At 42.7% G+C, this 25,568-nt stretch overlaps 1 long non-coding RNA gene across 1 annotated transcript in view; it reads left to right on the top strand.

Moving 5' to 3' along the window:
• LOC140903793 (uncharacterized) overlaps nt 1-25,568 on the top strand; it is a 173,356-nt gene that overhangs the window by 97,601 nt on the left and 50,187 nt on the right. The gene's annotated exons all lie outside the window — the stretch shown is intronic.

Below are 25,568 nucleotides of genomic sequence, written 5' to 3'. Positions count from 1 at the left end.
CTTGAAATGCTTCAAGGATAGCCCCTTTTATCCCTTTTCTCCGGTTCTGGTTCCCAGTACAACTGGAAACCACTAGTGCAGAAGTTGACAGGAAGGAAAAATAGTGGGGGGAGAATTAGTCCTGAAAAAATACAAAGGTGGAAATGTGCTTATTGTTTCCTCAGACTAGTTCACATATTCTTAAGTATTTTTGAGTGGGAGGAATTGATTTGCTATCAACCAGAAAAATTGTATGATTGCACATCAGCCTGAAATGTTTTTTTTTTCCCAACTTCCCTTAATAATTGTCTAACGTGTTCCCATTAAAAGTTTAACATTGTTGCATTATGGTGCAAGACTATTTAAGATGAGCTATGAACAATTATAGAGCCTTGCTAAATCAGTTTAACATACCTAAATTCCTAAGTTTCTTTCCAAGCATGTGACAAAAGTACTGAATGCTGATCTATTATTATAAGTTGACATCTTTTGTAGCAAAACTATTGTTGTACTAATCCTGCATTTTTGTAATCTTTTACAGTTCCTAATAGAAAAAATCACTCTTACCTTGAAAACTATTTAAATTTTAAATGCAGACAACTGTCTAGTTGTATTATTTTCAGAAAAAAAAATCCTCCCTTTCATTAAGAATCTACTGAAATGTAATACATCTTAAAATAGACTAAATGAGGCAGTTCACAATATATGTAATATACAAAGAAAACATAAAAGTCTCAGTATTAAGGCACTAAAACTAGAACAGGTGTAAGTAGATAGTTATAATAAAATAAGGGATAATAAGACAGACAATCTTCACTCAAAGCACTAAGAATTGATACATTTGCATATCGATGGTGGAACTAGCATAGCTGCCACGGTAATACAGCTCTCTTTTAACTGGTTCAGCATTCATTTCCTTAGGTATCAGACTTAAGATTTTGTAGTTTACAGTATGAACGCTTATATCCTTATCACAAATATCTGCAATGTGCCCAGGGGATTTAGTTATTCTCTGTCTGCTGCAACTTTCTGTAAACAACCAAAGAATGAATATTGTTTATTATACATTATTTTTGTTACAGTAGTGTCTAGGAGCCCTAGTTATAGACCAGGACACCATTGTGATATAGACAAGAGTTCTCGCAATCACAGACCATCAACTTGATATTAGCAAAGTTAACCAAAGAAATGGGGCAGGCACTCAGGACCACTTCCATTGCAACTGAGCTCACATGCAGTTACTAGGGCGCCCAGTTTAACACCCTTTCTCATTCTGAGTAGCATCTTACAGCCAGTCTTTTAAAGATATAAGGTGCCTATTTGCACTTAAAAATCGGTCCCTTACTCCATAAGGAATCAATAGGTCCATTCGTAAAGAAGGGTACTATTAACTGAGAGTAGAGGTGGCAGAATTGCCCCCTAAATTGTTACTGTGTCTTGAATTTCAGAACTTTGCATGATCTGTAAGGGCTGTGTCCTATGATGTGCACAGCTAGAGAATGCACGGAATTTGAAGTTAAACAAGTGGGCCCTGGTTCTTCAAATGCTTCAATGCTATATGAAGTAAATGAGAAGTTAAATCCTTAGCAAGATAAATACTGCGTATCTTCATGAAAACATAGATGATAATTGACCTTGCAAGTACTGCTTTATAATCAGGAGTACAAACAAAAAAATCTACTTTAAGTACAACACACCATGCCATTATTTGTGTCAGAATTTTTCTTCTTAAAGTATAGCAGCACAGATGGAAGTTTATCTCTCATCTTTCATACAGCACACACTCTGAGTTTCTCTTTGTAGCAGTACAAACTTTTTGCAGCAGCATCAACTGCGAACCTCTTTTCACTTTTTTTTTTTTTGCAGTTGCACATAATGTGTAAAAATCATGCTGTGAAGAAGAATATAAGTCAATGATTGACATATTCTATAGAACTGTCTGTTCCTGGGTGCAAGGATACTTAAATCCCCAGATATGCTCTGTCAAATGAGTGTTTCATCATATATGACTAGCACTTTTCAGAGACCGAGCCTAGTTTGAACAAAAATGATCCAGTCTCTTCAACAGGGTTTATCCATTAGTATTTTCAGTGGCAAGGACAAAGTGTAACATCTTTAATCATAACTTACAACAGTCTAGAATGATTATGTAAAGCACTTTGGGCAAGAAGGGAAAAAAAGACCTCTAGATAAATAAAAGACATGTATCTTTGTTTGTTAATTAATATTAGCTCACCAGGGTGGTAGACAGACTCTCCGAAGTGCCAGAACTTCATGGGTCTCATTTTCAGAAAGTTGAATGCATGAAGCTCTAGATATGCATGTGCAAGTGAGTGTGTGAAAAGAAGATATGCACAGACATTTTCAGAGGGGCTGTTTAGACATGTACAAACCATATGCACATCTATAGATGGACATGTATGAATGGGTATTTACTCCATATAGCATTGGATCTCAACTTTTCCAGACTCCTTTTAGGAGTCTGAGGCCCGAGCCCTGCTACCCAGGGCTGAAACATGTAACTTAGCTTTGCGGAGCCCCTTGTGGTGTGGGGACCCAGACAATTTGTCTCCTTGCCACCCCCTAATGCTGGCCCTGCACTTATGACCCCCTCCCCAGCCCATCCTGTGACCCCCACTGGGGCTCCCAAGCCCCAGGTTGAGAAATACTGATCTACATGAGTTGATGTATCCCCTGGAAGACCTACATGTACCCCTAGTTGATAACCACTGCTGTATCGTACCCAGGTTGAGGTTCTATTTCCATTTTCATCTTCTGCCACTTAAAGGAGGCAGTGGCTGAAGCAAGATATACATAGACACCTATTCAAACACACATACACGCTTGAGTTCGGAGGCAAGTGCACAACAAGAGTAAAGATAGAGATTTAGGCAGTGGAGGTGGGAGACGAGAGGGGAAAGACAACAATCAGAGGTACAGGAAATCAGCAGGTCAAGGTACAGGCACAAATGACGAGCCTGTTTGTGAGTTGAGGCAGATGAGAGGAAGGTACAGGAGACACTTGCACCCTCTAAATAAAACGTGTAGGCCACTGAGCTCTCAGCACATATCAGAAGAACAGGTGCTTCAGAGCCACAGATTAAACAAGCAAATCATCCATCACCTCTGTGCAGAGCTGTGCATGCTGCCAGAGCATGGGTGGCCTACCTAATGGGTGGAGCAGGACTTTGCCTGGTGATTGCGGTGGCAGTTTGGAGTAATGGCAGATGTAGGTACAGGAGTCCGGCACCAGGAAGCTAGAGACAGGGTTGAGGAGCCTAGCCAAAGGTCAGAACAGAAGAAGTCAGAATGAGGAGCAGGGAAGGGAAGGAAAGACTGGATTGGAGCAGACAGGAATCAAGGCTGGAATGGGACTAGAATGAGAATGGAAGCAGACTGGAGGAGGGTAGGAACAATGGCTGGAGCAAGTGGCTGGAAGCTGGACCAGGGCAAGCACAGCCGCGAGTGTGGTCCACATAGAATAGCTGTTGTGTTGCTGCCACTGCAAGGCTCAGATAGCAGTCTACTGTCACCCATGCCCAATCAGAAGGCTTATTAACCTAGCTGATCTTGCTGGGTTGCCTAGCAACCAGGCTGGAAGTCAGCTGTGGTCCTGGCAGCCTGGAGAGCTTAATAGACTCAGTCCAGAGATTTACACTTTATAGGTCCTCTTATCTTCCACTAGGACTGTTTTTGCCTCCTGTCTGGCTATATCTAGTTTCAAATCTAGTAATAAATACACTTGTCTTCTGTTCCCCGCACATCCACTCAAGATTTTACTATGGAAACCTCTCTCTGAGGAATAATATGAGCCTTGTAAAAATTCCAGATTATTTTCCAGTACATCTGTTGTTTCAGGTCCTCTGCAGGTTCCCACAGGGAGTTTTACCACTGCAGCTTTTGAATGCACCCTTTATTCTCTTTAGGTATTGTTGTGACACTATGAGTATCACAATTATCCCTAAATATGTTTTCAAAATATACTACAAAAACAGGTGTGTAGTGGAGATTGATGTGGTAATAAGAGCCCAAGGTCAATTTGTGATCTGTTATCACTTAAGTATTTGTAACTACAGTGTTTAAACTCTGTTTCTAATTGAGTAATTTAATTTAAATAATTGGTGGTCATAATGTAACAGTTGCTACTAGCTAGTAGAAAGAGAGTGAGATTCAATCACAAAAGAAAGAATGGGACATTACACAGTTATGAACTACATTTTCCATGTGTGAAAAGTTAAAGTCTATGCGATATTCTCTTTCTAGGAGTTGGAATATATTCCATTTCAGGGTGCTAGATAAGCTCCATGTAAGGCCTCTGTACTGCATAATACTTTACTCTCAGTTATAAAGAAGGAAGGAAGCTTTGCTTAAAGGCTCTTTGTTAAAAGTAAAAGAGGCTCTGAGTTAAAATTCCTTTTCTGTATTCCATTTCAGGAAAACGTTAAAGAACTGGGGAAAGAAGATATAAGTATTTTCATGGCTATTCATTTTATAATTTGTTACATAACCAGGATGACTCAGTTACGCAATGGAGGAAGGAGAGTGGCACTACTTAGAAACAAAAACAGTATGTTTTGACAGTCTTGAAAAGTAACCCTTCATTTAAAGAAGGGTGTTTAAACTATTGTAAACAATTATTTTACTCGTATGACTTGTTTAATTCTATTGTTGCTGATGCTCCCCTTTGTATTCAGAAAATAGATGAAAATCTTCAGGGCCATGGACTATGTCTTCCTTTATGCAGAGCACCAAGAAAATTGTCAGTTATTTCAACATTTAAAATAATAAAGAAAGACTTATGCTCAAATAAATTGGTTAGTCTCTAAGGTGCCACAAGCACTCCTTTTCTTTTTTTTAAAGAAAGACTAATTAAAGCTACCGCCGTCATTTTAAGGGACAACATGCATCCACTGCCACTGCCTTCACAGCAATTAACATCCAATCTTATATATGTGATAGTGTACCAGTGGCTTCTCTGTGGTCTTTAAAAAGGTAGGTATCTAGCTTACACCACCTTTCTGAGTCTGCCATTTTAGGTTTTCTAAAGAAAATAAACTAAGGATGATTAATGAGCAAGAACTGGGAGCCACTGACTGGCTGGTCCCTCCAAGATTCACCTCCAGATGTGTAGATGGTGCAGCCAGCAATGCAACAGCAAGTGTCAGGTGCTGGTCAGTAAACCTGTTTCACCCAAGGAAGATCCAATGGTGCCCAAGTGTGGGGTAGTTGGACTCCCTGGGTGAAGGAAATGTCCCCAGAAAAACGGATGAGCCATAGTCCTGTTGGCAGATGCAATAAGGGGAGGGGTGCTTCTTTTAATTTGGAGTGATGTTCTGGCTAGAAGCTGCAGCAGGGCTATATGAATCATCTTGACCTTCATCTTGCCATTGGGGTTCTATAGTCCCCGATGAGAGAGAAGGTGGAGGGCCTATGGCAACCTCTTCCTTCTTTGTTTTGCCTAGGTTTACACATCAAAGGTGTGCTTGATGATTGCTTGCCCTGGTGGGGAAGAACCCAGGTATCAGCAGTGGCTCAGAGGTCTGAGGGTGGCCTGCTTGCCCCTATTTAGGGAAGGCCCTAGAAAAGGTGGGCTAAAAAAACCTCCCTTTCTTCTTTCCAGGCTCTCAACTAATCATTGTTTGTTAACCAGACTTGAACTGAAAGACCATGAATTTTAGAAAACAGCCAAAATTGATAGAGAACTACATTAATGGGGTGTCAATATTGCAGCCCTCAGGGAGACCAGACTTTTGGAAACTGAATCACTAGATGAAGTAATCTACCACTTCTGCTGGGTTGGGAAACCTGAACATGAAACAAGGATATACGGTTTTGGATTTGCTGTCAATAAGTTTGTCTTCAGTGCAGGTACCCCTCCCTCCAGTATTTATCACTAAGAGGATCATGCAACTGAATGTAAATATGAACTCAGGAACCCTGACTCTTGTGTCCATCTACAGAGCAACGACTCCTAACAGCAAAAAAGTGAGTTCTGTTCTCAACTGAAACAAATCATCAAGAATGTCCCCATAAGGAACAGACTTGCGGTTCTTGGTGATTTCAATACCCGTGTGGGTAAGGACTGGGACTGCTGGGGGACATAATTGACCAACACAGCACAGGTATCCTCAATGAAAATGCCCAGCATGTCCTTCAGTTTTAAGCCGCTTGTGAGCAGATAGTCTTGAATGCCTATTTTTTTTGGCAGCAGTGGCAGCAAGGTCACATGGAGGCACACCCACTCAATTTCAGCATGGTAATCAGTATCAACAAAACAGTTGTCATGTCACAGAGCACCAACATCCCATCTAAAATCTACATCAATAATGAAGCTCTGGACAACTAGATCACTTCTGCTATCTTGGCACAAATTTAACCAATTCACTCAGCCTTGATAGGGACCTTGATATGGGAATCAACAAAGCCTCTGTAACCTTTCCCAAACTTACCTCACATGTCTGGAACAACAAGCTGCTAACCCTGAACATAAGTGTCCATTTACCATGATTGTGTCCTCAGTATCCTTTTTTATGGCTGTGAAAGTTGGGTCATGTATTCAAAGCAAGAGCAGAGATTGAACAGCTTTCATCTTTGCTGCCTCAGTAAAATTCTTGGAGTCACTTGGGACCAACTGATCACTAACAAAGAGATCCTTGAGAGAACCGGCCTACAGTATATGCAGACTATGCTTGCAGGCTTCGCTGGCTGGGACAGGTAGAGTGTATGCCTCAAGATTGTCTGCCAAAGGCTGTACTCTATAGCCAACTCAAGAACTATCCACAGCACAGAGGAAGGCCAAAGTTCCTATACAATGTCAAGTTTAAGCAAGGCCTCAAGAAATTCAGCATTCCCACTGACAAATGGGTAAACCCTGCCCACAACTACTCAGTCTGGACAAGCCAGGTCAAGGCTGGTGCAGTCATCACAGAGAACGAGAGAGCCAAGGCTGAAGCCCATAGGCAAGCCAGGAAGTAGAGTGCTCTCTAACCTCCGTCTGGTAAGTGGACCTGTAGTGACTGTATGAAGGTCTGCTGCTCGCACATTGGGCTCTTCTCCCACACTACTGTCAAGCACCACAGACTGACTGACTTCACTGTGTTTCCTTTCATCTGTCAAGATGTTGGATGGCCATAAAAAAGCTGGTAGCCATAGTACAGGAGTACCGTAAAGGATTGCAGATACCATACAGATTGTTTTAAATAGTGTAGAACATAATAACATGAGTTTGTTAAAATAGTGTTTTTTTCTTACAGTGGGGAAACTAAGGGAAATAATAAGTACAAGTTTGCCAGTTCAGAAAGTAGATCTGATTCTACACTGTTTTGTTCATTTGTGCAGGTACTATGCTTGTGTAAAATGGGTATGTAAAACCTTTCATTATTCAGTTTTGCTCAAGTGTAAAATGACTACATAAGGTACAAATGAGAGAATTATGGTCTGGATGGACTTAAAACCTGCTAATTATATATATAGTCATTCTGACTTTTTTTCCCCACCTAAAAGTACCCAATGCCTCCTGAATACAGGACTTTAATGGAGAGTTGCAAAATACTTCTGTGTGATCCTGAGTCCTTACTAAAGTTTCAGCAACAAAAAGTGTCAAAACATTTTCAGAGTCAACAATATTATAAGACATATTCTTGTTTTGGCTACATAAGTATAGTGTAATAGTCCATCACACAGGAAAACCTGCCAGAATTAATTGTGCTGCATGAGTAAAGAAGGTCAGAGACAAGCTGTTCACATTTGTCAGCAATTTGCAGAGAGTGGGAATCTTTACATCTTTACCCCGGATGAAATGCACAAAATGTATAGAGATAGATATAAGAACATAAGAACGGGGTCAGACCAATGGTCCATCTAGCCCAGTATCCTGTCTTCTGTCAATGGATGGTGCCAGATGCTTCAGAAGCAATGAAGAGAACAGAACAATTAGTGAGTGATCCAGCCTTTGTCATCCAGTCCCAGCTTCTAGCAGTCAGAGGCTTAGGGACATCCAGAACATGGGGTTGAGTCCCTGATAATCTTTGATGGACCTATCCTCCCTGAACTTAGGTACATTCTTTTTAAACTCAGTTATAGTTTTGGCCCTCAAACTACCTATCTATCTATACAGATACATTTAAAGGCAGAACAATCCTATCTGACTTCCCAGCAAACGAAACACATGGGATAACATGCCCTTATGTGGTACTCCCATATTAATCAGGGAGCAGACTCTCAGCAGCTGTAAATTGGCTTATGTGGTGCTACACTATTTTATACCAGATGAGGATCTGGGCTGAAATATCCAAGGATTAACTTGTCCAGTTTTGCTGGAGGTTTCTGGGAGAATAAAATAATTTCAGATACTTTCTCAAATCTTCTGGCCACTCCCATTCCCCTATCAGGTCACCCTCCCTCAGCAATCTCTACTTCTGCCCCCATACTCATTTGATACTCTCCTGGCTCGTCCTCCTCTCTGAGACTCTCCAAGGCCTGATAATTTCTTATTTGACAAATTGAGTCTTCAATATCACATTGCTCCTTAATGCTCCCCAAATCTGGCCAATTCTCTCCATTTCCAGAAGCTGCCCAAACTTCTCATATGCTCCCTATTACAGACACCTGAGAACAAGTCATTTTGTTCAGAACACCGATATGTGTCAGTCAAAGAGGTCAGATATACACTGCATTGCAACATAAATCAGATGCTTAACACAATTAATATTAACAACAAGGAAGAAGGATTTCAGACAAGATTAGGGAAAGAGCAGGTTAAAGAATACTTAGATAAATTAGATGTATTCATGTCAACAAGGCCTGATGAAATTCACCTTAGAGTACTGAAGGAAAACAAAGCAATCTCTGAAATATTAATGATTATTTGTGTGAACTCATGGAGGACGGGTGAGGAGCCCAAAGGAGGGGAGAAGGGCAAACGTACCTATCATTCAAAAGGGGGACAAAGAGAACCTGGGGAATTACGGACTAATCCACATGGAAGGTTACTGGAACAAGTAACAGATACATACACATTCAATTTCTAAGCACCTAGACGGCAATAGAGTGATAAGTAATAGCCAACATAGATTTCTCAAGAACACATCATGCCAAACCAACCTAATTTCCTTCTATGACAGAGTTATCAGCCAAGAGGATCAGGGGAAAAAACAGTAGATGTGATACATCTAGAATTTAGTAAGGTTTTTGACACTGTCTCCCATGACATTCTCATAACAAATTTAGGGAAATATGGTCTAGGTGAAATTACTTTCAGGTGGCTGAAAGACAATACTCAAAGAGGAGTTATTAATGGTTTGCTGTCAAACTAGGAGGACATGTCAAGTGGTATCCCACAGGGGTTTATCTTGGGTCCAGTTCTAGTCAATATTTTCATTAATTATTTGGATGTTGGAGTTGAGAGCGTGCTATAAAATCTGCAGATGACACCAAGCTGAGAGAAATTCTAAGCACTTTGGATGACAGAATTAGAATTCAGAATAATCTTGATTAACTAGAGAATTGGTCTGAAACCAGTAAGATGGAATTCAATAAAGATAAGTAAGAAGTACTATGCTTAGGAAGGAAAAAATCAAATACCACTACAAAATGGGAAATAACTGGCAAGGCAGAAGTACTGCAGAAAAGTATGTAGGGACTACAGTGGATCACAAAGTGAATATGATTCTGCAGTGTGGTGCTGCAGCACAAAAGGCATATGTCATTCTGTTAATGAAAGTGTTGTGTGTAAGACATGGAGGGTAATTATCCCAGTATACTTGGCACTGGCAAGTCCTTAGCTGGAGTAGTGTCTCCTGTTTTGGGCGTGGCACTTTAAAAAAGATATGAACAAAGGTGAGCAAGAAAAATATTAAGAGGTTTAGAAAACATCTTCCATGAGTAAAGGTTGAAAAAGCTGGACATGTTAATCTAAAGAAGGGGAATCTGATAAGTCTTCAAATATATAAAAGGCTGTTACAAAGAAAACTGTCATTTGTTGTTATGTCTGCCAATGGTAGGGCAAGATGTAATCAGCTTAGTTTGCAGCAGGGGATATTCAGGTTAGATATGAGGAAATACTTTCTAACAATAAGGATAGTTAAGTACCGGAATAGGTTACCATGGGAGGTTGTGGAATTCCGGTCACTGGAGGTTTTTATGAATAAGTTAGAGACACCTGTGAGGGATGGGGTCTAGGTATATGCGGTTCTGGACTGGATGACCTCTTGAGGTTCCTTCCAGCCCTGCATTTCTATGCTTCTATAAACCCTGATTTCACAAGCAGATGTGGCTATGGTACAGCCCCTAGCACACTAGCTTGCAGTTAGAACATTATGCAGGGGAAAATATAGACACACCTGTTACAGCCCTGGCTGAGCTCCCTCTTGTGATTGGACTTTAAGCTTCCGTATTGGACCCAACTTCTGGATCACAGATACTTCTATGTCTACTGGGTCTGAGCAGTGTCCATCTACTGTTTCTGTGTCCAGCTTCTCTGGCACACTCATGGGATGCAGATCTCATGTTTAGTACCCATTCTTGGGATGTGGGACACCATGGTCCATATGACTGATGCCTGAAGCCCACTGCTTACTGCTCATGTCTCCCCAGTAGCTTCAATACACTCTCCCCAAAGCCCCACCCTCATGGGTACTCTGGTTTACAGTTTAACTCTTTGGGGACTACGTGACAGGTAAAACAAGGAACTACTAAAATCATACACACTTTACTCACAAAAAAGCACAAGAGTTACTAGATCTAAGCAAAACTAACACCTGTACACAAAACCCCTCTCTCCAGGAATCTCACCTCTCTGAGAACCTTTAGGTTTTGGTTAGTGCCCTTTTAGGAAACCTTTCTGAACATCACTCCCCCTGCTCCATATTCCTGTTGGCAACTGTTGGATGGATGATCAGAAAGACACTAGGCTTGCAAAGGGCAAGTCCTTAAATAGAGTTCTGGACCCCTCTGTAAGGTGATTACCTTCCCCAAGCTGTTTCAAAACCTTTGGCAGGTGATCAGTTGCTTAACTCCTGCTCCAGTCACCCAAGAGTCCAAATTGAGAGAGCTAGTTCTCCTGGACTGAAGCCCACCTTTTTTTCCTACAGTAGAGCTATCTGAATGCAGGACATCTAAGCTAAAGACTCTTGATGCCTTTCCCATAGTTAGCTGTTCTTCTAGGTGTTAAGATTTCTCCTAATAACTCCTGGGTGTCTGGCAGGGACTGGGACATGAGTAGTCATACCTAGTGGGTAGAGCCAGAGACAGGCATCAGAGCTGGGTTACCTGGAGTGAGGTAAGAATGAGGGCAAACCAGGAGCATAGCCAGGAGCACGCAGGTACTATTCTCAGCCACAGGCAAATGCACTAAACAGCCAATGAACTACTGCTACTGCTGAACTGAAGAGCAAGCCTGCTAGTTTCTTCAGCTGATCAAGTGAGGCATTCTGTCAGGAGTCTAGCTGATGCAGCCCAGCTGTGCTCATTAGGCTGTCAGGAGATTGAGTAGGTTTAGCTGCAGGGCTTTATTCCAACAGCCTCTCAGAACAAATAGGAGGCTTCTGTGCAAGAGTAAAAGCTTTAGCACCGTTTACAGTCAAAATGGTATTCATAAAACAGAATGGAGCCTGCAGATATAGTCATATACAAATCCATCACAATGCCTTTTCAAAATATGTAGTCTGGGCCACTGGCATGAATGGAAAAAATCTTCCTGAGTTAATCCACAAACCTACTTTCCACATTTGGGGGTTAACGCTGCACCTTTTGAAGTAAATGGACAGACTTCCCCTGACTACCAATTGTGGAGCAAGGTGTTGCTCAATGTAAGTACAGGTGTTAGAGTCTGGCCCTTTGCTTGTATGCTGTATCCCCTTCCTGCATCTTTTAATGTCTTATTTTATTCAAGTCTCCAGGGCAGGTGCTCTGGGACTGATTCAAAGCTAATAAAACTCAGTGGAAATATTCCTATTAATTTCAACGGGCTACTGATGAAGTCTCATGTCCTACTCATGTCTTAAAGTGCCTAGAAATTATTGCAATATAGGACAATAAATAAATTCATGCTTTCCCCATTATTTAATCTCAGGAAGTTCACTTGAGAGACACTATTTCATAAAATAGATTATTCCCACAGATATGATGTCTCCAGACATTGCCTCTCAAGTGGTGCACCTTCTCCTTCCCTTCCTATCTCCAGTAGGGCTGTAATTCTAGGATCAATGGCTGAGTCCATTACTGTAAAATTCTGTTAATCTGGATGTTTTGTATTTCATTGTATTTATATATCATAGAGAGAGTTATGTTTGGATTGCAGACCAAAGCAATGGTTTTACTGTATAAAATGTTAGTTAAAAATTAAAAGTATCCTCCAGAGATTATCCAGAAGAATTGCCTTTCTTTCTGAAAGTTCAATTTGAGGTTTAAATAGATTGACAGTGCCCTTTAAACCAAGGTAAATAGCTCTTGAGTTAGCATAAGATGCTGGAGAATTACAGCTACAAGGCCAATTATTTATACATTCTTCCAAGAATCTTGTGACAGATATTTATATCAATATCTACAGGGTCAGCTTTCTATCACTTTATAGCTTTTAGAGGAAGCATTACAGATTTTACAATATAACATTTTAGTCCCTCGCAAATCCTGTAGGACAATGTTGCATGTGATTTAGGTTTATAGGATTACTTTACAGTCATCTAGAAATTCTTTTAATCCATCAGAAAATCCTATAGGATTGTTTTTGCAAAGGCAAAAGGAAACATAGCTCAGACTCATCCCACTTCTCACAAGAGAGTTCCCTGAGAATCTACACAATATTAGATTCACAATTACCTAAAAGTTTTGTGGCATTACACAGTTCATCTTAATAAACTCCCTTGTTCCCATAATTGGGAACCAAGCAAAAACCACATTTATAAATGTACAACAGCAATCACTTTGAATGAAGGGTTCAAATATAACATACAAAAACAACCTATATATTTTTGCCCTTACCTTAACCTTAATTTTACCTTGCAAGCTTTGGTGAGTTCCATTGAACCCAGCTTCCGCCATTTCTGAGTTGGGAAAAGCAGACTGATTTTGTTCCCATTGAAGTCAAGGGCAAAACTATTATGGGAGAAATATTGGGGCCCAATAATCTTACATTTATTTTACACTGTTTTATAGAGAGGAACCCAAAGTATTCTACAGAATAGGTTGGAATCATTTCACTCAGTACTGCTGTATAGCCTGTTCTAGAGGTGTATGTTGCAGGCTTTCAGAAGTGTGAGCATCACTATGCACTAATGTAAAGCAGGAAATGAAGAACTTATTGAAGAGAAACTGTTGGGAGGACATAAAGTAAGTAAGGCCTGAAATCCACAAAGGAACTTAGGAGCTGTGACACTGCCTAGAAAATTGCTAAGATTCCCAAATTCTGAATTAGGTGCCTAGGCTACTGACACAACACGTGGGGAGAAACAGACATATAAGAATAGGATCCACAAAAGCCAGCATACTAGGCAGGGAGCAGTCTAAGTAGGCCAATAGCAGATGCTGAGGATAGCGATGTGTCCTAAGTCCTGTCCCTCTCACAGAATTAGATGCCTAAGTCTGGGCTTCAAGAACACACCTATCTGTGCTAGTGAGCCACAGCCAGGAACTCCTCTCCTGGAATCAGGAACCTAAACTGTTTCTTGTGAGAACAGCTTAGGCGGATGCATAAGTCCACGCAAAATAGCCAGTGTGGAGTAGATAGCATTACCTTTAATCCAGTGATTAGGGTACTCATGTGAGATGAGGGAGACCCCCATTCAATTCTTTCCTCTGCCTGATGATGAGAAAGGATTTTAAGGGGGGTTCCACACCTCTCACGTGAGTACCAGGAAACTACAGAGTCATTCATACTCTTTGTCTGACCCATTTAATGTTCAGTTATTTAATACAAAGTGGAACGGCTTCAACAAGAGATACTGTGATAGATCCACATCGGAATATTCCATGGTATAGTTGTTAGGGCACTCACCTGACAGGTGAAGGACCCCTGTTTTAGTCCCTTCTCCTTATGAGGCAGAGGGGGAAATGAACTGGTATGTTCCCATCCCAGATGAATACCATAAATCATAACCTGGGTAAAGCTTAATGGGAGGTTGCCTAGCCCTGGGTGTTATGTGCAGAGTTCGACACGCTCTGAGTATGCCTACTGGATTGGGCCTTGCAGATAAAATAGAGATAGGAAGGAGAATGCCTAACTGGTTAAAGGCTCACTCTGTGGCTTTGTCATAGGCAGTTGTCCAGGTGCCTGCCTGAAACAGCAATCTGCATGCCCAGAGGCAGTAACATAGGCAGTTAGCAAACTTTACAGTGGAAAAGTAGGTGTTGATTCAGCTGCATTTGAGTGCCTACAGGATTAGGCAGCAGCTGAGTGGGGGTTGTGAGGATGGCAGTGGTGCCTAAATCTGTGACTTTAGGCACCTAAACCCCTATGTTGATATAGGCCAATGTCACAGGCCATGTAAAGATTTGGGCAGCACAATAGCACTGTTGTCCTTATGTCTCTGCCAAGTGCCCTGGCATCCTGAAAGATCATTAGTGATCACTGGTTTTATAGCTGAGATTTTTTTTATTTATATGGATTGTTTTATTAATGCTAACAATAACAAAATGGACAGTACCACAAAGTTGATTTTTAGGAATGAAACTGGCTGATTAATATTGTCATTTGAACATGCAACTCTCTTCCAATAATTATCAAACTTTTCATTGCCTCACAGAGGTCAGCAGCAGTCCCTTATACTTACCGCCACATATTTCATGTGGAACTGGTGCCTTTTCTAGTGCAACAGAGCATCTTTAAAGTCATACTTTACATGCTCTTCTCAGGAGAATGAATTATAATTAATTATAGCTATCAAAAAATGTATTTGGCCAAGGGTGTACTCTTATGTCTAGGAATAAAGCTGTTCATCCGAATAAGTCATGACCATACTGTGTAAATAGGCAAGACTCATTCCAGTGGTATATTTTCTAAAAACCTGCTTTCTTGTTAACATCCATAGCATACATGCTTAAAAGAAGTACCAACCTTGAAACTTAGTACAGCCAGAAATTTTGATATGGTTTAATCATATGAGATTAGAGAGGCAGCATGATACTAGGGGCTAGGATACCAAGGGGATGGAGGAGAGTAGATCTTTAGCTGGTGGAAGCTGTCATGGCTCTATTAAAATAAATGGACACTTTACACCAGTTAGAGAGTTACCCCAGGAAGACAAAAAAAAATCTGAGTTCTATTCTAAACTTTGCTACTGACCTTCTGTGTAAACTTAGGTAAGACAAGACAGTGCTTGGTGCCTCAGTTTCCCCATATGTAAAATGGAGAAACTGATACAGCCATCTTCTTTTGTAAAGCACTATGAAATCTATCATACAGAAGAAAAGCTCTACATATGATCTAAGTATTATTAATAACAATCAACATAGCTGGTAGGGTTTGGTTCTTTTGGGAAAGATGATATATAAGATGTCACCGTGTTATTTATAATTACAGAGCATATTATAATAAATATTACAAGAATTGAAATATGAAAAATAAATACTAATTCTTTAATGAGAGAATGTTTGTACACTTTTACCATTTTAAAGGCACAGTTTGTATTTTAAGGTCTAGACTAAAATGATGTTTTGCTAATAAAGCTAAAAATACACTTTATTAACCACACATGAAATTGCATTGCTCCTTTCCATCAACAAAGTGGAAATATAGTGACAGCTGTTCATTTTTCTACACATTTGCTCAGTCAGGCTAAATGACAAAAGCTTAGTGATCTTAGAGAAATGCTACCTCTAGGGCATATTCTGTGTTACTTGCCATGGCCTTCCTCTTAAGCTTCAAAAATGAAGCACAGTTTAATTGTGACACATCCTCCTCAGTCTTCTTTGTTAATATTTACAGGTGTGGAATCAAAGCTGAAAATGTCAAAAACGATGGAAAGACAAGTCTAGCTGATGGCTCTTAGCTTATAAAAGTAAATCATCTAGGAGGGTGTTATGGCAGAGGAATGGGGAGGAAATACATGGGGGAAAACCCCCTGTTCCCTTATGGGAAAATACTTCATCCATGCACATAGCCCTCATAAAGGTGCTCTGTAAGGGTCAAGGAAAATGGAATTCTCCCTCTCTGAACCACTTGGCTCTCTATATATATACCATCTGGGGGTTGGCAGGGCAAATGGGGGGTTGGTTATTGAGTCTACAAGTAATGGATCCACTGTCCATGCTCCTAACCCATTCATAATCCCTTCTTCCATCATACCTGTCACATTTCAGAGCAACTGCACCTGTATTCCTCCTCTGTGGTCCCTCACGGGCCCTCTAAGGCTCTAAGGCTTCCAGCTTTCCAGCTGTAACCAGTCTTTGATGTGTCTTTCTTCCTCCTGACCAGGGTATTTTCAGGTTGCACCATTCCCTGCCTTCACTGTAAGTTCCCCAGCAAGTCAGACTGCCTAAGCAACCCCCCTTTGCTTTCTCCTAGAGGCTAAAAACAGCCTAACTGCCTACAGGTATAAGCCCTTTCTAAGCAAGCACATTTATTATTAAGAGGAAAGCATTACAGTGAAAATGTATTAAAACCATAAAAGAACCTACACGCAGGGCAATAAGTTTAGCAGAGATCATCCCAACTCCAAAAAAGGCAATCTCTTTTCTGTGGTTCAGCAATCAATTTGAAATTATAAGAGGGATTCAGTCCAGTGACTATGCACACCACAAATCCATCACAACAGCTGGTCAGGAAAAGTACACGATTCTAGCATATTTAATTAAGTAGGTCTTTTCAAAAAGCTGCAATCACAGACAATCTTTCCTGACCAGCAGATTATCATTTGTACTGTTGAAATGCCAGTAGTGATTCTGGAGGACCCAGCCTATCCCTTGATCCCATGGCTCATAAAGCCATATATGGGCCATCTCAACAGCATCTCAATAGGAAAGATTTTGCTATCAGCTCAGCAGGTGCAGAATAACTGTTGAATGTGATTTTTGCAGTTTGAAGGGAACTAGTACCATTTGCTCATTAGATTGGACCTCAGCAAGAAAAACATACCCATTGTTATAGCTGCATGTTGTGTATCCCATAATATCTGTGGGGTGAAGGGGGAAAAGCTGCCACCAGGATGGAGGGGAGAGGTGGACTGGCTGTCTGCTGCATTTGAACAGCCAGACACAAGGACTGTAAGAAGAGCCAACTGTGGAACTATATGGCTGATGGAGGCCTCACAAAAGCATTTGAACAGTCAGCCACAGTACTGTTATCTGAGGCTTTTATGAAATAATGTCTCTCATGTGAACTTCCTGAGATTAAATATGGGTGGGTCTTAGCCTTCTGCAATGAATTCTGCAATGCTTGGTGTAAACTCAAAGACACTCTGAGTTTCCAAAAAGAGAACTTCATTGTGTGCAAAGAAACAGGCAACAAAATTAAAGTGCAAACAAACACACAAAGGTAACAAAGTTTTATTGACACTGTAACATAGAATCATAGAATATCAGGGTTGGAAGGGACCCCAGAAGGTCATCTAGTCCAACCCCCTGCTCAAAGCAGGACCAATTCCCAGTTAAATCATCCCAGCCAGGGCTTTGTCAAGCCTGACCTTAAAAACCTCTAAGGAAGGAGATTCCACCACCTCCCTAGGTAACGCATTCCAGTGTTTCACCACCCTCTTAGTGAAAAAGTTTTTCCTAATATCCAATCTAAACCTCCCCCACTGCAACTTGAGATCATTACTCCTCGTTCTGTCATCTGCTACCATTGAGAACAGTCTAGAGCCATCCTCTTTGGAACCCCCTTTCAGGTACTTGAAAGCAGCTATCAAATCCCCCCTCATTCTTCTCTTCTGCAGGCTAAACAATCCCAGCTCCCTCAGCCTCTCCTCATAACTCATGTGTTCTAGACCCCTAATCATTTTTGCTGCCCTTCGCTGGACTCTCTCCAATTTATCCACATCCTTCTTGTAGTGTGGGGCCCAAAACTGGACACAGTACTCCAGATGAGGCCTCACCAATGTCGAATAGAGGGGAACGATCACGTCCCTCGATCTGCTCGCTATGCCCCTACTTATATATCCCCAAATGCCATTGGCCTTCTTGGCAACAAGGGCACACTGCTGACTCATATCCAGCTTCTCGTCCACTGTCACCCCTAGGTCCTTTTCCGCAGAACTGCTGCCTAGCCATTCGGTCCCTAGTCTGTAGCGGTGCATGGGATTCTTCCATCCTAAGTGCAGGACTCTGCACTTATCCTTATTGAACCTCATCAGATTTCTTTTGGCCCAATCCTCCAATTTGTCTAGGTCCTTCTGTATCCTATCCCTCCCCTCCAGCGTATCTACCACTCCTCCCAGTTAAGTATCATCCGCAAATTTGCTGAGAGTGCAATCTACACCATCCTCCAGATCATTTATGAAGATATTGAACAAAACCGGCCCCAGGACCGACCCTTGGGGCACTCCACTTGATACCAGCTGCCAACTAGACATGGAGCCATTGATCACTACCCGTTGAGCCCGACAATCTAGCCAGCTTTCTACCCACCTTATAGTGCATTCATCCAGCCCATACTTCCTTAACTTGCTGACAAGAATACTGTGGGAGACCGTGTCAAAAGCTTTGCTAAAGTCAAGAAACAATACATCCACTGCTTTCCCTTCATCCACAGAACCAGTAATCTCATCATAAAAGGTGATTAGATTAGTCAGGCATGACCTTCCCTTGGTGAATCCATGCTGGCTGTTCCTGATCACTTTCCTCTCATGCAAGTGCTTCAGGATTGATTCTTTGAGGACCTGCTCCATGATTTTCCCAGGGACTGAGGTGAGGCTGACTGGCCTGTAGTTCCCAGGATCCTCCTTCTTCCCTTTTTTAAAGATTGGCACTACATTAGCCTTTTTCCAGTCATCCGGGACTTCCCCGGTTCACCACGAGTTTTCAAAGATAATGGCCAATGGCTCTGCAATCACAGCCGCCAATTCCTTCAGCACTCTCGGATGCAACTTGTGCGGCCCCATGGACTTGTGCACGTCCAGCTTTTCTAAATAGTCCCTAACCACCTCTATCTCCACAGAGGGCTGGCCATCTCTTCCCCATTTTGTGATGCCCAGCGCAGCAGTCTGGGAGCTGACCTTGTTAGTGAAAACAGAGGCAAAAAAAGCATTGAGTATATTAGCTTTTTCCACATCCTCTCTCACTAGGTTGCCTCCCTCATTCAGTAAGGGACCCACACTTTCCTTGGCTTTCTTCTTGTTGCCAACATACCTGAAGAAACCCTTCTTGTTACTCTTGACATCTCTGGCTAGCTGCAGCTCCAGGTGCGATTTGGCCCTCCTGATATCATTCCTACATGCCCGAGCAATAGTTTTATACTCTTCCCTGGTCATATGTCCAACCTTCCACTTCTTGTAAGCTTCTTTTTTGTGTTTAAGATCCACTAGGATTTCACCATTAAGCCAAGCTGGTCGCCTACCATATTTACTATTCTTTCGACTCATTGGGATGGTTTGTCCCTGTAACCTCAACAGGCATTCCTTGAAATACAGCCAGCTCTCCTGGACTCCTTTCCCCTTCAAGTTAGTCCCCCAGGGGATCCTGGCAATCCGTTCCCTGAGGGAGTCGAAGTCTGCTTTCCTGAAGTCCAGGGTCCGTATCCTGCTGCTTACCTTTCTTCCCTGTGTCAGGATCCTGAACTCAACCAACTCATGGTCACTGCCTCCCAGATTCCCATCCACTTTTGCTTCCCCCACTAATTCTACCCGGTTTGTGAGCAGCAGGTCAAGAAAAGCGCCCCCCCCCTAGTTGGCTCCTCTAGCACTTGCGCCAGGAAATTGTCCCCTACGCTTTCCAAAAACTTCCTGGATTGTCTATGCACCACTGTATTGCTCTCCCAGCAGATATCAGGAAAATTAAAGTCACCCATGAGAATCAGGGCATGCGATCTAGTAGCTTCCGTGAGCTGCCGGAAGAAAGCCTCATCTACCTCATCCCCCTGGTCCGGTGGTCTATAGCAGACTCCCACCACTACAATCACTCTTGTTGCACACACTTCTAAACTTAATCCAGAGACACTCAGGTTTTTCTGCAGTTTCGTACCGGAGCTCTGAGCAGTCATACTGCTCCCTTACATACAGTGCTACTCCCCGACCTTTTCTGCCCTGCCTGTCCATCCTGAACAGTTTATAACCATCCATGACAGTACTCCAGTCATGTGAGTTATCCCACCAAATCTCTGTTATTCCGATCACGTCATAGTTCCTTGACATCACCAGGACCTCCAGTTCTCCCTGCTTGTTTCCAAGGCTTTGTGCATTTGTATATAAGCACTTGAGATAACCTGTTGATCGCCCCTCATTCCCAGTATGAGGCAGGAGCCCTCCCCTCACAGACATTCCTGCCTGTGCTTCCTCCCGGTATCCCGCTTTCCCACTTACCTCAGGGCTTTGGTCTCCTTCCCCCGGTGAACCTAGTTTAAAGCCCTCCTCACTAGGTTAGCCAGCCTGCTGGCAAAGATGCTCTTCCCTCTCTTCGTAAGATGGAGCCCGTCTCTGCCCAGCACTCCTCCTTCATGGAACACCATCCCATGGTCAAAGAATCCAAAGCCTTCTCTCTGACACCACCTGCGTAGCCATTCGTTGACTTCCACGATTCGACGGTCCCTACCTAGTCCTTTTCCTTCCACAGGGAGGATGGACGAGAACACCACTTGCGCCTCCAACTCCTTTATCCTTCTTCCTAGAGCCACATAGTCCGCAGTGATCCGCTCAAGGTCATTCTTGGCAGTATCATTGGTGCCCACGTGGAGAAGCAGGAAGGGGTAGCGATCTGAGGGCTTGATGAGTCTCGGCAGTCTCTCCGTCACATCGCGAATCTTAGCCCCTTGCAAGCAACAGACTTCTCGGTTTTCCCGGTCAGGGCGGCAGATAGATGACTCAGTCCCCCGGAGGAGAGAGTCCCCGACCACCACCACCCGCCTTCTCCTCTTGGGAGTGGTGGTCGTGGAACCCCCAACCTCAGGACATAGCATCTCATGCCTTCCAACCAGCGGAGTCTCCTTCTGCTTTCTCGCCCCAGACATATCATCTGGTCCACTCTCCGCAACGATACCTGTGGAGAGAACATGAAAGCGGTTAGTTACCTGTGTCTGTGTTACTGGAACCCGGACATTCCGCTTACCTCTTCTGGAGGTCACATGTTGCCAAGCTTCTTCACTGGCCTCTTGGCTTCTCTGTGCAACCTGCTCTATATCTTTAGAGCTTTGTGCCCCTAGAAGCCTATCCTGAGTTCTGTCCGGAAAATCCTCAGTTTCTCGTATGCAACACAGGGTTGTTATCTGTTGCTCCAGACCTTCAATCTTCTCTTCCAATATGGAGACCAGCTTGCACTTTTTACAGACAAAGTCACTTCTGTCCTGTGGAAGAAAGACAAACATGGCACATCCAGTGCAGGTCACAACAGCTGAAACCCCCCCCCCCTTCCATATCACCTTCCTACTATGAGCTTCCTCAGAGCAGTTTGCAAGACGTAAGCCTCACTGGGCTCACTCCAGGCGAACTCCCAGGCAAACTCCTGCTGTGAGCTGCTCTGCTGTCCCCCGCCGCTCAGCTGGTTCGCGAAGCTCTGGCTATTTTTAAACAGCCAGGCTTCCCTGACGCAAACAAATAGACACCCTACTGCCCGCCCCCTGCAGGCTAGCAGCCAATCAGACACTCACTCAGGCTCTCACACTGCCCTCCCAGCAAACACACGCTCGGATACTTCCTCCGCAAGCAAACAAACACACACTCAGATACTTACCAGTCCCAGGCAAACTCCTGCTGTGAGCTGCTCTGCTGTCCCCTGCTGCTCAGCTGGTTCGCCGCCGCTCAGCTCAACAGGGTGAGCCATTCTTTAAAATCAGTAAGTAAACAGTAAACATTTATGTCCATGTATGTAAAAGCTACTACAGTGTAGTAGGTTGTGATTACATATAAACCAACCTCTGGTTTTCACATGGAACTATTGTTCTCTGGACTGGAGTAGTAGGGGTAAGGATGTATACTATGCTGCCACCTTGTTTGTTGGGTAGTGTAGATAGCAGCCACCATGTAGTTCTCCAAAGTTTGGAAAGGCTGCTGAGTCCGATGTTTTTGGGCATGTAGATCAATAATGCTGTGACTGCAGCATTTGAGATTGTTGCCTGAGGAAATCCATTATGTCTTGGTGCATTTTCCAGAACGTCTCTCAGTTCTTTTGTCTCTTCTGCAGCAATCACTCTCTCCATGGTCATATTGAGATGCCCCCTCCAATTCCTTTGTTTATGATCTGAGGCCATTCAGAATTGGAGGATCTCCCTAGATCTCTTCTTTCTCCACGTGATGAAGGTCAGGCATTGAACAGGCATGGAGGGGGCCTTCAAGGCCACCAACCAGAAGCTGCAGACAGATACACCATTAGACTTACAGTCATAAGAGAAAGGGAAAGATAAGTGTCCAAACTCCCTCATAAATAGCATTTACTATGAAATGCTTCAGGGCACTTTAGCTTTGGAATGCTTCAATACAAGCTCTGCACTGCAGAAAAAAAACATGCTGAGTACAGCCTTGCAGAGGGGAGGCAAGGTGTTCTGTTGCATGGAAGATATAAATGCTGGGTGCCCCTCCCTCAGTATGGGTATAGGGAAAGTGAAGTGAATATTGGCATTGTGTTCATAGACAGTCTGTCCTCTGGTGTCCGTGCGGGACAGCTTGCATGCTCTAATGATCCCCAGAGTCTGTGTCGGCGGGGACTTTTTTCTCCTGGTAGGTTCAACCATGCTGGATTGGTCTGTGGGGGAGTGGCCAGACAAAACAGACATCCTGGCCTCCAGGTTGGGGGTTAGGCACAGGGCTAACAACCCTGTCCCATAGAAAACAAAATATGTCACGGAAACAGTGACGAAGAAAACAACCATTACTGTGTGTGATGGCCTTCAGGAGTCAATGACCCATATGACTGTCTGTGGTGAAAGCCAAAAGGAAGCCACTGGTATGAAGACTGAAGTGCTCAACACCAAGACAAAAAACAAACTTGTTTTTTGGAACATACTGTCAATGTACGAAGCAGGGAAGCTAGCTCAGGTCACAGCAGAGATGAGATGCTGCACCTTACACAACTTGTGTGTCAGTGAGAGCAGATGGATGGGATCAGGAAGATTAATAACAGCCTTGGGAGAAACTTTCCTGTTTTCTGGATGGGATGATGGACAACACCATGAGGGTGTTGCCATCCTTTTGAAGAAGGGAGTGGAGCATTCCCTGCTTGAATGGAAATCCATCAGCAGCAGACTTATGAGAGCCATACTGAAAGGGAAACATAATAATATCACCCTGATTTAGTGCTATGCTCCGACAAATGACATAGATGAAGAAGTAAAGGACAAATTCTACCTTACACTACAGGCAGAGTTAGAGAGAGTACCACGCCATGACTGAACTCTCATCATGGGAGATCTGAATTCCAAGGTCAGTAAAGACAACACAAACAACGACAGAGCAATGGGAAGACATGGGTATGGTACTATGAATGAAAACGGAGAAAGGCTTGTTGATTTCTGTAATATGAATGACCTAGTCATCGGCGGAACCCTATTTGAATATCGTGAAATTCACAAGCTTATGTGGTGTTCTCCAAATGGCAGAGATAAGACCCAAATTAACCATATCATGATCAATGCCAAATGACTTTCACTGACAGATGTGAAAATGAGAAGGGGTGCAGATGTTGGCAGTGACCACCATGTTGTGACAGCCTCCATCAAGCTAATACTGAGAAGTGTGGGTCCACCAAACAAGGGACATAGACATTATGATATTGACAAGCTAAAGTCCCTTGAAATACAGAATGTCTTCATTCTGCAGTTAAAGAACAGGTTTCAAGCACTTGCAGACCTTGATGAAGAGGAGGGTAATGCAGATGAGGAGATCAACAGAAAGTGGGACAAAGTAACAATTTATAAACAGAGCAGTGAAGTCCATCTAGGCTACAGGCAGAAGAGAAGGAAGGAGTGGATTCCACCCAGCACATGGAATGCCATAGAAACCAGATGAGCCCTGAAGAAAAAGATTTTATACACAAAATCCCAGAAGCTAAAGGACAAATACCACGAGCAGTATAGCAAGTCACACTGGGAGGTCAAACGCCTTGTGAAAGCGGACAAATGGCATTATATTGGTAAGCTGGCAACACAAGCAGAGGATGCAGATGCTCGTGGTGAACAAGGAACTGTCTACAAAATGACACAGCTTATCAGTGGTAAACAGCAGTGTCATAAATATAAAGGGAAGGGTAAACCCCTTTAAAATCCCTCCTGGCCAGAGGAAAAATCCTCTCACCTGTAAAGGGTTAAGAAGCTAAAGGTAACCTCGCTGGCACCTGACCAAAATGACCAAAGAGGAGACAAGATACTTTCAAAAGCTGGGAGGAGGGAGAAAAACAAAGAGTCTGTGTCTGTCTCTATGATGCTTTTGCCAGGGACAGAACAGGAATGGAGTCTTAGAACTTAGTAAGTAATCTAGCTAGGTATGTGTTAGATTATGATTTCTTTAAATGGCTGAGAAAATAGCTGTGCTGAATAGAATGAATATTCCTGTCTGTGTGTCTTTTTTGTAACTTAATGTTTTGCCTAGAGGGATTCTCTATATTTTTAATCTAATTACCCTGTAAGGTATTCACCACCCTGATTTTACAGAGGTGATTCTTTTTTTACTTCTATTAAAAGTCTTCTTGTAAGGAAACTGAATGATTTTTCATTGTTCTAAGATCCAAGGGTTTGGGTCTGTGGTCACCTATGCAAATTGGTGAGGATTTTTACCAAACCTTCCCCAGGAAGTAGGGTGCAAGGTTTGGGAGGATTTTGGGGGGAAAGAAGTTTCCAAACTACGTTTTTTCAGGAACCCAGATAAAGTTTGGTGATGGCAGTGGAAGTCCAAGGGTAAAATAGTTTGGGGAAGTTTTAACCTAAGCTGGTAAAAGTAAGTTTAGGGGGTTTTCATGCAGGTCCCCACATCTGTACCCTAGAGTTCAGAGTGGGGAAGGAACCTTAACAAGCAGACACCAACAAACACTCTCATCACGAATGAACAAGAAACTAACAACCAAAAAAGAACAAGAAATTTGCTAGACAGAGCATTTCAAGAATTGCTGAACAGGGAGCACCTAAAGAGGAAGCAAACATCCAGGAGGCAGAGGAAGATCTTGATATCAACACAGACACCCCAACTAAGGAAGACATCATTCAAGCCATCAAATCCTTAAAATTTGAGAAAGTTCCTGGCAAGGATAACTTGAGTGCAGTATTGTTTAAGATAAATCCTAAATCTATCCTGGCTCTTCTATTGACATCAGTCTGGGAAAGGGGAAAGTGCCAGATGAGTGGACCAATGGGTTATAGTGAAGATACCAAAGAAAGAAACTCTCAGTGATTGTAATAACTGGCATGGTATCACACTATTATCTGTGCCAAGTAAAGTATTGTGTAAAATCATAGTCCATCGTATATCAGAGGCATTGATAACGTTCTCAGAAAAGAGTAAGCTGAGATTCGGAAAGGGCATGGATGC

Source organism: Lepidochelys kempii, chromosome 1 (assembly GCF_965140285.1).
Source record: "Lepidochelys kempii isolate rLepKem1 chromosome 1, rLepKem1.hap1, whole genome shotgun sequence".
Classification (NCBI taxonomy): Eukaryota; Metazoa; Chordata; order Testudines; family Cheloniidae; genus Lepidochelys; species Lepidochelys kempii.
This window is presented reverse-complemented; position numbering and strand designations above follow the sequence as displayed.